This window comes from Misgurnus anguillicaudatus, chromosome 19 (genome assembly GCF_027580225.2).
Source record: "Misgurnus anguillicaudatus chromosome 19, ASM2758022v2, whole genome shotgun sequence".
NCBI classification, from domain to species: Eukaryota; Metazoa; Chordata; class Actinopteri; order Cypriniformes; family Cobitidae; genus Misgurnus; species Misgurnus anguillicaudatus.
In genome coordinates, this window is record NC_073355.2 from 4,285,691 (window position 1) to 4,298,434 (window position 12,744).

Below are 12,744 nucleotides of genomic sequence, written 5' to 3' on the forward strand. Positions count from 1 at the left end.
TGTCCCGACTCTCGATGGCCACTCCGCCACTGATCTGAACATAATTCTTATTCAACACCTTTTATAAACATCACAGCTAGTGTTGTAGTCAAGACCACCTAAACCGAGACCAAGTCATGACCAAGACCAAGACAGGCTGTGACGAGACAAGACCAAGACTTTAAAGGGTCGAGACCAAGTCAAGACCAAGACCAAAACAGGCCGAGACCAAGTCAAGACCAAGACCAGTGCAAGTCACTGCATTAAAACACTTAAAATAAAATGTGGAATATGCATATGATTAGACACTTCTTGTCTGTCTGTGTCTGTGTGTGTGTGCGTGCATGCGTGTGTATGTGTGCCATCAGTAAAGTTGATAAAATAATCAAAGGCATTCCAGATATGTGGGAATTTATCTTTGACTATAAGCAAGTAAAATTGAACAAACACTAAAGAGCTGAAATCATCTTAACCATTTATTATGAACTGTCTTTTCTTGGATTGCCATCCACTTAATACAATGCAGGTGTTTTTAGTAATAAAATTAGAAAAATTGTCATTGGGAGAAACTTAAACAATGCTTAAACAATGCCAACATCATATACCTGAATAAGCTGCATAAAATTAATGATAAATAAATTTGTGATGTGCCATCAGTTGTGGTCTTGACCGGTCTTGAAATAAAATTCAGAGTCCTCTTTGTCTGAGACCGAGTAAAAATGCGGTCGATTCCGAGACGAGACCAAGACCTTTAAAAAGTGGTCTTGAGACCGGTCTCAAGACTGAGACCGGTCTCGAGAACTACAACACTAATCACAGCTTCAATTGACATGACACATTGACCCAAATGTGTCACAGTTACTATGCTTCAGTTACATCTAGATTTTATTGTTTATGACAAGCTGATAACAGATGTGAAATGTATTCCAAAGAGCCCACCAGTAAATCTTAAACCATGAATTACACCAACCAGTTATGACATGAAGTAAAAATTATGTGAAAACCTATTTACTGTTTTTTTTCAACAGCATTTTAGGTTTTTAAAAAATTATAAAATTATACATTATTATCCAGATATGTAATAAATGTAAATAGTATACAGTGTAAATAGTATAAAAGCAACTTTCGCCACAATGTAAACAAACATTCTCTGCTGCCTTAAATTTTTGAGTCATTTCAACTTACTTTTATTTATCTTGAGTAGAAATTAGTTGTTATAACTTATAAAATGCAGTTTACATATTGTAAATATATTTTATAAGTTATAGCAACTCATCTCTTGTCAAGATAAATAATAGTAAGTTGATTAAACAAAATATATGGCAGCAAAGAATGTCTTACAGTTTGGCTAAAGTCGCTTTTATTTATATCTATACAACAGTTCTTTCTGGTACTCGAATCTGATTGGCTAAGAGCTCTTTCCAGGCGTGCAATATTGTACTGATAACATAACATTAACCGCTTCACCGTTTGAATCATTCCACCACTTACTGGTCATTTTAGTATTAGTGAGTGGGGCTTCTTTAAACGTCTGAGTCATTCGCTCATCTCTGACTGGAAAAGCTTCACGCACGCACACACACACACACACACACACACACACACACACACACACACACACACACACACACACACAGATGCGCTGTTTTTAAACACTCTCCGTGTGTCTCATTAAGTTCCCTAGCTCGTGAATCACTCTGTGAATCCCAATAAGAAGTGATTATCCCGTCAAAGATAGGCGCTCTTGGATGTAAACTTAAGTGCAATGATGTCACATCGTGTGGATGAGTAACATAATTAAGCTATGAAAACAAACATTTTCTTTGGAGCGATCTCTCTCCTCCCATTAATTGTATGCGAAACCACCGTGAAACTGAAGGTAAGCACTGCAGCTTTTACATTTGGACACTTGATAATTTATTTTTGCGTGACAGGACTATTAAAACATGTGGTGAAATATCGCCGCTGATATATTTATTACCAGCATTCAAAAAAATCTCTCTGACACTTATAAAAAACTGTTTTATGTAGTAGCCTACTGACAAGAACGAAGTCCAGTAATAAAGCGAGTGCTTGTACCGCAAGATTAAATGAAAAAGCAATAGTACAGTAAATATAGTTTTATTAACTTTTACCTCACACCTAAACAATAACAACACAAAAGACACTAAATATGAATAAAAAACAAGTAATAGTTTCATGACACCAAATACTGCGGGTTTAATTTTGTTTTTGACCATCAAATACAGATTGAGTCGTACTGATATTATGCACTGCCCGAAAATAGTCCCCTGCCACTGAAAGTAACCAAGGGGACTATTTTCGGGCAGTATGTAATATCACTTCGCCTGCTGCAGCCATGTTACATCAGTAAAGTCCTTGATTATTACGCCAGAATGAGAGTTTGGTCCTAACCATATCTGCCTAGAAAATCACAACTTTTAATTTTCCATCGGTCTTAGTACACAAAGACTGCAGAAGAGTCAAGTTTTAAATAGGAAAAATATTGAAACTCTTTGGTTATTTTTAAGCACGATGCTAATGTTCTAATCAGATTCAATGGATTGTGCTAAGCTATGCTAAAAGTGCTAGAGCCAGACCCGGAGATCAGCGGAATGGGTTCCAGAATGGTAAGAATCAAATGTTTAACCTCATGGTTGTGCTGTGTATTTTTAATACTAAAAATATACAAATATTTTAATTATAAAACCATTGGTTTTGCATTTAAAGTCTAAAAAGTGTTGTGCTATCACAGGAGAGCTGATGGTCTCAAATCGAGGTCAATAATAGATGCAAGTGTTTTGAGGGAAGTCCAAAACTTATAAAGGATGCGCCATCAGGACGGCAGATATCAGGCAAACGGGGTGGAGGGCAACTTCCCCTTATATTTTACAATGATCCACAACTGTAGCAGAGCAGGACATCACACTGATGATAATGTGTAGTAATGAGAACACTGTGTACATCATCATTCACACTGATTCGTCATCTGCCTTATGGGCAAAAATATCCTAAACACAATGGGTTCATTCTCTGAGTGTCAGCCAGGCTTTGACCTATATGAATCATCCCAAATGTTAATGTGAAAACTAGTTTTTTTCCCCACAATAACTTCTTGAACAGTGACCTAGTTTCAGATACTCTGAAGCTTCGGTGTAGTTTTGTGTCTGAAATGCTGCAGTGTATTATAAAGTAAGTATGTTTCTTTTACCTTGCCATATTTGCTTAGGGTGACCATACGTGCCATTCTTCCCGGACGCATCCCGTCCAGGATTTTGTGTTCGTCTCCCCGAAGTCGTATTTGTCGACCGCATACGTCATAGAGGATTATTATTATTATTACAGAAAAGCAACCGTTACATTTTAAGGTGAGAATGAAACTACGATTGTATATCTTATGTTTTTAACTGAATGGCGTATGCGGTCAACAAATACGACTTCCGGAAGAAGCACCGAAATCCTGGACGGGATGCGTCCGGGAAGAATGGCACGTATGGTCACCCTATATTTGCTACTCCACTGTAGTACGTGCAAAATATGTCAGATTACAAGTTGCCCACACTGTAAAAAATAAATTGTTGGCTTAATGAATTATTTTTTAGTAACTAGTTCCACAGAAATTTTACGTTCACTCAATTTCTGACTCCAAAGTGTTACCTGGATTGATGTTTTTTAGTTGGCCCAAACTTGACTCAAATATAAAAAAGTATGTTTGCTCAATTAGCTTTATAGTTCATTCAACTAAAATGTTTTAATCAGTTGAATCTTTAAAAACTTACAGCAAAGACTCTGTCAATTAAAATTTAAGTATTTACTCAATGTTGTATGTTATTTCAATTAATATTTATTATTTGGGAATTTTTAAGAAACTTTTAAAAATTATTTATCAAATAATTTATGCTGGTGTTGTTTACAAATAATTAACTTCAGTCACATAAAAACAAAAGCTTTATTCACTTATCATACAGACTGAACATACAGAATTAAGTCTTCTCTAAATAGAAGGCATAAAACAGTCCAAAAGGCACTCCAAAGTCCGTCAGAACATCTGCAGGGCCATTTAGGAGACTTTCTTCAGCCCTCTGCTCTGCCTCTTCCACATCATCACCGCTCTGGTTTAATAAACAGAGGAATATTAACACACACACATACATAAATAACATGTTTAATATAATAAAGCTTGACGGTGAAAGATTTTATACCCTAAAATTGCCAAATTTCCCTCAGACATCACACGTAATTGAATTAAACACTATTGGGCGGTTTTCTCGGACAGGACTTATCACTGACTAAAATACTGACATCTCTTAACATATGAGTGCTATTGTTTTGTCTCAAAATGCACGCCAGTATTGTATTTTATAAGGTTTGTTTGTAAAAATGTCCCAATTATAATTAAGAAGGAGTCCTAAAACCTGTCCGGTATTATCTTAACTAAAATAGCTCCACTTTAACTCGGACACATAACATAACACACACTTTAACTCGGACACATAACATAACACACCTTTATATAACTTATATGTTTACAAAAACGTCGAGTATTTGCGTCTTTGCCAATTAATATAGTCTAAAATTAACATTTATTTACAAACACTTACCTGACGTGAACTTGAGGAAACGGCTGATGACTTGTGTCGTTGTGGGAAACAGTGAGTGATTCCAGCTGTTACATGCGGAATGATCTCAGATGAAATGACCTGTGATTCAGATCCTTCCGAGTTAAGTTAAGACATTTTAAATTAAAAACTCACGCACATACTGTACATACACACGCGCGCACGTGCGCGCGCACACGGGTACACACACGGGTATATTTAGAAGTTTTATTTAAGATTGTTATGATATTGGGACTATTTCTCCACCCGCTCCTTCAGCTCTGAAGTTCAAATTCGCATGCAGTCCGGTTATAACAAATGTAAAAGATATGAAACATCACTCAACAGCGATATCAATTAAGTGCAATCCTAAAATATGATTTAAAACATAACCCTTTCATTGTTAAGTATGAGAAATTAAAATGAATTCAATCACGTTTAAACGCCACAGAGATACCAGAGCCAGCAGTCGATTTCTGATGCGCTTGCCGAGGCAAGGCTGCGCTGGGCGGGGTGTGAGCGCTTAAGTATCTGTGATTTTCTGGAGCTCATCTGGAGCTCATCTACGTCCGAAAGTGTCCGAGCACATTTTTAAATAGACGCTATCTTTATTAACCGACCGCATATTTAAACTTTAAGCACATACATTCATGCCTGAACAACTCTTAAAATTACATTTTGTGACCAAATAACAGTAATATTATGAGCATTTTGTTGTCAGGAAACATAGCTGTCATAAGTTCACATATTTACCTGATTTGTCTTAATTAGTTCAGTCAACACTAGCCATTCTGAATGTTGACTGAATTTGAAAATAACCATTCATTTAATATTTTAAACACAGATTTATCTAGACTTAAAATAATATGTCTTCTCAACTAGCTCAAACAAAAAACTTGGTTTAACTTATATATTTTTGCCCGCCCAACATTTCATTAGTTGGATTTTTTACAGTGCATATACAGCTGCACTGTTGTGCCACAATCAAGAACCTAGGTGTGATGTTCGACAGCAATCTATCTTTCGATAGTCATATCTTCAACGTCTGCCTATCAACATTCTTTCATCTTAGAAATATCTCAAAAATACACCAAAAGCTGTCTGTATTGGATCCAGAAAAGCTTATCCACGCTTTTATGAATTTTTTCTGTTTTATTCATTAATAAATATCCTGAGTTAACCCCTTGTTGTCTGCATTTGGGTTCATCCTTCACCATCATAACAGTTCATAACTTAACAGCTAAGTAGCACCATAAAACAAAATAATAACATGATAACATATAATAATAAACATGTTTTGACAAAATGTTAAAAAATGGATTTATCTCGTTTTGCAACGAAACTCTTCAAATGCTTTTTTTTCAAAATTAAGGGTAGTTATTAAGATTAATTTGGTTTGTAATTAGTAAAATATGTTTGATAAAAACTGTGATCTAAAGTTTGAAAAAGTTTTGAAAAGTTTTTAGCTACCTAATAATTCTGCCCACACTGTATTTTATTGCAATGTAATCACTGTTATTTTGCAAACAGCCATTAGTCTATCATGCGTTTTATCAAGAGGATATCTAACGACAGTGTTTTAAAAGCAGTTCTGCTTACCGCACGTTCACTTGCTTCTATTATTTTGACAGACGCACACTGACGCTGCATGCTTCATAAAAAACCTGAAATGTTGTGATTGGGCTAACGAAATGTAATACAAAAAATAACCCATTAGGCTGCTGATTAGGTGTCTCCTAGGCTAGGCTAGTCTGTCCGAAAAAAAAACAACATCTTACGCTAACTTTTTTGGAAAATGCAGTACATTGCCACCGCGCTTTTTAGCGAATTTTAGCGAATGAATTATGTAAAAACAGAAACAAAGAAAGAAAGCAACAGGCCATGTTGGTTGATGTACGAGTGTTATTATGGGCTGGTCAAACAAAAATAGTGTGAGTGTTTATGATACTCTTTTGTCTGCATCTGACACAAGAAACAGAGGGGGAGGGGTGGAGCCTGTTAAGAGATGATTGGGCCAGCCCAGTGACAGTGCGGAAAATGAACCACTGTATCCCCCTGTTGCCCACTTGATGGTCCTTCATTGTCCAAAATATATCAAAAACATCCTGGGACAAGGTTTTCAACTGACAGCTCCCATTGTAAGACAGCTAGCAACGATGTGTTTGTCCGAGCTGGGAACAGTAACTAAAGGGGGCGGGGCTTAGCAATAAGTCAATTGTCTTTAACTCTTTCCCAGCCAGCGTTTTTAAAAAAGTTGCCAGCCAGCGCCAGCATTTTTCATGATTTTCACAAAAGTTTAATGTTCTTCTTTAAATATATAAACAAACAATATATCAGATGAAAGAACAGACCCTCTGCTTTCAAACAAACAAAAAAACGTTTCATCCTACCTTCATTAGTTCTCTTGTAATCACCTCTCAAACATGGGTAGGTTTCTTCAAAAACACCCAATTTTGAGCAAAAAGCTGAGATAATTCCATTTTTGCGAAGGACTTTTGATAGAGATCAGATGCAGAGCGATCTTTAAAACATACACAGAGTTCTTTCTCTTTCACGTGAGGCACTACTTCCGGGTTGTATAAATTGTGGAATTTCTCAGAGAGTAGAAGAACCATTTCTTTCATACACCTTAATAATCTAAGGAGCCTTTTTCACTACAAAGAACCCTTACTGAAACAGAAAGGTTTTCCGGATGTTATAAGTGTCTTTATAGAACTGTCAAAAATATCAAAATATTGTCATTTCTTTTTTGTTATATAACCTGGTCCTGTTGAACTGTATTGTGGGATTGCTGTGCATCTGTTCTTCTGGATGAGGTTAAAGAAACAAGTTTTGTATTAGCAGGTGTTAAACTGTATGAAGCTCCTGTATATAAACATATATAAACTCCTGCACTTATCTGATCTGTTGGCAGTAGAAGGTGGTGAACTGTAACACTAAAGTGTTTCTTGGAAACCAAACACTCCCGTTTGGAAAGGAAGCCCTTCAGGATGTCTTTAAGATCGCAACCATACATGTGCATGTTAGAGTTTATTTGCTCTCAGCTCCTGACCAACACATCTGACTTCCAGGTATGGTGCATTGGGTTCAAAACTGAATGGGGGTCATTTAGGTACGTTTGTTTTTCCCGTGACTAACAGACCAGACAATCAAGCCTCATGTGTTTTTTAGTCATTCATCTCTCTTACCTTCATCCCATCTTTTGACCTTCTATTTGATGTTTAAACTGTTTCCAAGTTAAAGGCATGTCACCATTCACCTTACACTTCAGACCTTACATTACTTTTTTTTAGAAAATCAATTGCTTTCTTATATTTCATGATCTTTGTACATCTGAATTTGTCAAAATAAATGTCCCTTTAGCGGTTCATAATTTGTCAGACAGAAGCACTAAGGTTTCTAACACAAACAAATGTGAGATGTGATGTCAGATAGCAATCTATCATTCGATAGTCATATTTCCAATGTTTGTCGCACAGCATTCTTCCATCTTAGAAATATGTAAAAATGCGCCTATTCAAATAAGAAAATAAATTTGATTAACTCCATGTACCTTTATGTACTCCAAACTCTATACTAGGGGTAAGCAACGTTGGTCCAGGGGCCTCATTTATAAAGGGTGCGTAGTACACACAAATCTGATTGTAAAGTATGTGTATGCAAAAATCCACGCCAAAGTCCATATTTATAACGGAAAAGTGCTTAGCGCCACGTCAGGGTCTGAGAGGTACGCACTTGTTCTTGTCTGATTGCTGCAGGTTTTTGGAAATATAAGCGTTCTTGCTGCTCGAAAATGGTATAAAGGGACACAAGGCAGCATTTTTATGTTAATAAATCATCTTCGTAAGTCGGTATATGGTTAAATGACTCATTACATGACGAATAAAGACTCTCTCGCCCACCCCTACCGTCTGTAGGAAGAATACCCCACTTGCAAGTTCGCTGTATCCGACCCGGTGTCCTTCAGTCTCGTATAGTCTCAGATATAGAACGCATTTACTCCCAGACACTAGGGGGAGCTAGTAGAGAAATAATACTCAGACTTGCCTTGTGTCCCTTTAAACATTGACAAGCGCTATTTTGTATGTCAGTGACATTAATTATGCATCGTTTAAAGGCAGAGATCTGAGTTCAAGATCATTTGTGATTTATAGATTTCACATTTGAAAGAAAGGGTGTGTTTCTGCATGTACGTTCGGTTTATGAATTACACGTACGCATTTTATAAATGAGGCCCCTGGAGTGCCGATGTTCTACAGCTTTAAGCAAAAACCCTGATAAAACCTTGCCTCTCTTTAGTTTTCAGGTGACTTTTTAGACCTTGGTAGCTTGTTCAAGTGTGCTTGATTAGAGCTGGAGCTAAACTTTGCGCTGCTATGTCTCAGACTGTAGTCAATTAAAATACATTTGGTATATAGGGCACTAAAAAAAACAATGCAACGTTTGTATGTGAAGCAACTGTTTATGCTGTGCTGTTTACAATTCGGCCTTCGTCTTTGTGTGCTCCCGTTTAAGTGCACTCAAAAGTGCATACACGGAGAGACGCGTTTCAAAAACAAGTGAACTTTTTCACAAGGGCACAGACAAACAAAATGGTCTGCACAGTATTCTTTTTCTTATAAAAACATTTGTTTATGTCTTAAGTTTATGTATAGATTAGGGAGAAACCAGTCCGTGCTTATCTTAAAGAGACAGTAACAGTAACCTCAATTAACCTAATGAAGTCTGTGTTATTAATGTTATCAAACATTTATTTAATTCAACTTCTGTACCTAATGCTAATTGTAGACCTTACTTAATGTGCAACTTTGTTCTGTTTTTAAATGTTTGTAATTTCTTTATTTGATGTTAGATTTTTCCAACCCATTTTTTTTGATGATCTGAAAAAGGATCCGATTTGTGCCTTAAAAACAGTAATGTGATCCGAACCGTGAGTTTTGTGATCTGTCACACCCCTACTACATACAACAAAATGCTTGGCTGCTTATGAGGACATTTTTGCAGCATAAATTCTAATACTGCTCTCAGGGCACCTTACCATATCACCATGCAACATTCATCTGCTACTCTTAGCGTGTTTTTTTGCAGATATTCTAATGCTGCTCTGAGGGCACCTTATGACATTAGATCTACAATTGGCTGATCTAAGGACATTTTTCTGCATCCTTACTCACTCACATTCTAATACTCATGGCACCTTATAATAGTGATTGGGCATGTAGTCGAGGTTACACCGATAAGCATGACAGGCATTTCTTCTTAACTCCAGATTAAGTAAGGTTGGTAAAACGCCACCTCCGTATCTTCACTTTGCCAGACATGGATGATGCTATGAGTGTGGAAAAGCAAACTGGAAGAGGAGTCCCATTTGCATACCTATAATGAGCCAGAAATCCTCAGCAATACTTGAGCTTTGCTTGAATATGCTTTGTTCAAGCAATCCAAACTTTTACCCAAGGTAACAAAGGAGTTGTAATACTGAGAGGTAATTGAATACCTTAAACAATGTTCAATTTACTACATTTGCCTAGATGAAATTGTAATACTCCAATATTCTGCAATGTTATTATCTGGAGTCTAATCTTATTTTTCCTAGGTCAGTTATGATTGACAGAGACTTGAAAGAGCTCAATGCCATAAGAGAAGTTTTCCCCAAAACCAAAGTTCTCCTTTGTTGGTTTCTTGTTCTCCAGGTACTGATTGCATTTAAGAAATGCGTGAGTAGGTACTTTAAACATTCTGTTTGGTTGTAAATAAATTGATTTACAATTTTCATAGCATATGCCTGCTGTAGCTTCTGAAAAAACTATGTAGCCTCATCTACAGTGCCATATAGTGTGTATTACATCGCTGGGTTACATCAAGAGATGGTGGGAACCTATCACCTGACAAAAGACACGTCATCATTTATACCATGACCTCAATGAAAGCTTGCATAACGGTAACAACAATAGATATATAAAATTGTATGTGTCTCAAAATCTGCTATTACCCTATTTCATCTGTGTTGGATACTGGCAACCATAATATGGTATGACTTCAGGAGACAGTGTCCACTAGCGTGTGCAATGATCTTGATGCTCAGCTTGGAAGCAATCGAGTGACAACATACCTGAAGGTGCACTGGCTTCCACAAGCAGCACTATAGGCCAATTTTGGATGACCGTTTGAGCACAACAGCAGGGACACCAGAACAAGGCAGACAGACCTTTTGAGGGGCATGTGCTGAAACTGAAAAAGGGCACCCCCTCCAAATAAATATCACATCATAATTGTTTTAAAAGCTTTATATTTATTCCCTATTAATGATTGAAAAAAAATCACTATTAATGATTGAAAAATTACATTTTATGATATCTTAGCATTATACAGTGCAAACAAAGGATATCTGGCCTTGTAAGTTGGCTTTAAAGTGCCCATATTATGAAAAACTCACTTTTTCTGGGTTTTGGGCTGTTATTTTGTGTCTCTGATGCTTCCACACGCATACAAACTTGGAAAAAAATCCATCCATACTGTTTTGAGTGAGATACAGGTTTCTGAATGTCCTCTGCCATGAGTCTCAGATTGCGCGAGTTCAAACTCAGCTCCGTTGTGACGTAACTAACCGTTTCGTCACATTACATTTGAATTTTCCACCCACCAGGAGCTGGAGAGAGCACAGAGAGAGCAGTCTCTCCTCTATGCTGTTATCATGGCTCACGGAAATAACAGCGCTATTTGGATATTATGGATTATACTCCCGCCTACTTTTAAAAACAAAGTTTAAACGCGTGTTTATTTAAACCTAAAATGTGATCTCATATACAGTGTGTTACGACGAGGCGATAAGACGTTCATGCGAAATCTGATGACTATGTAGCTTTCATGGATTATACGCATTTGTGGACAAAAATGGTCATTGAATGTATTTTATTGGACTTTCATGGATTATTAACACATCTGAAACAGACTGGATTCGATTCGCGATCGCTATATCAACACAAAAGGTAAGAAGTCACGTTATATTTTGCATGTTGTCATCTTCTGTCACAAAATACTACATTTGCATCTGTATCTCAAAACAGAGATCATACATTGATGCTAATGCCGTAAATTAGTCCTTATATATATATATAGCTTCTAGCTACCTTCACCCATATTCTCAAAACTTTAAACACAAAACCCAGTCTTTAAACTACATTCACAAAACCCCTGACTCTTCTGGCAAAATCAAACACTTTCCTCAAAACCATCTGATCTGCGCTCAAAATCAAACAATGCTTTCAAAACATAAACACAGCCAGTCAAAATATAAACACTCATCAGCATTCAATAGACACTAAATAAAAAAAATTGAGAACACAGCGACTAGGGCATGCAGTTACAGAGAAAAATGTTTATTGCATACAGAAAATAATTTTGGCATAAATAAAAGTAAATAATTCACAACTCAGTATAACAAATATATTGCATACTGTAAGTACTGTGAGTAATACAGTATTGAATTTAGGTATTTTCAGCATAAAAATAAAGACACCTCTAAATGAAAAAAGCATATTACACAAAATATTGTGCAATTGCAAAATCAAATTCAATTACAGATTCATTCTGCCTCAGCATCTCGTCTTCGTGCTGGGTCCGGCCAGAGGACTTCGTCCACATCACATGCAATGTTGTCCCTTCCTAGGCAACGGGGGAAGAACCCTCTTGTGTGCCGGATCCAGCCTTGACAACACTCCACACCTATGTCATCACAGGCCAATTCCATTGCCTGTAAAAGATTTACCCTTGTATATGGGTTACGGTCATAGACCTTCCATCGCCACGCAGAGAAAAACTCTTCTATTGGGTTAAGGAAAGGGCTGTATGGTGGAAGGCAAACATTCACGAATCGCTGGTTGATGTTGAACCACTCACGTATTCGGACACTACGGTGAAAGCTGACATTGTCCCAAACCACGACATAGACAGGATTCACTGCCTGCTGATGATCCTGCTGCTCACGTTCAAACAAACAAAACATCCCGAAGACAAGCCAGAAATGTAAGAAGATGGTCAGTGTTATATGGCCCCAGGGTTGCATGATGGTGGAGAACGCCCCCATTGCTTATGGCTGCACATAGGGTGACATTGCCACCACGCTGGCCAGGGACTTCCACAATGGCACGTTGGCCAATTACGTTCC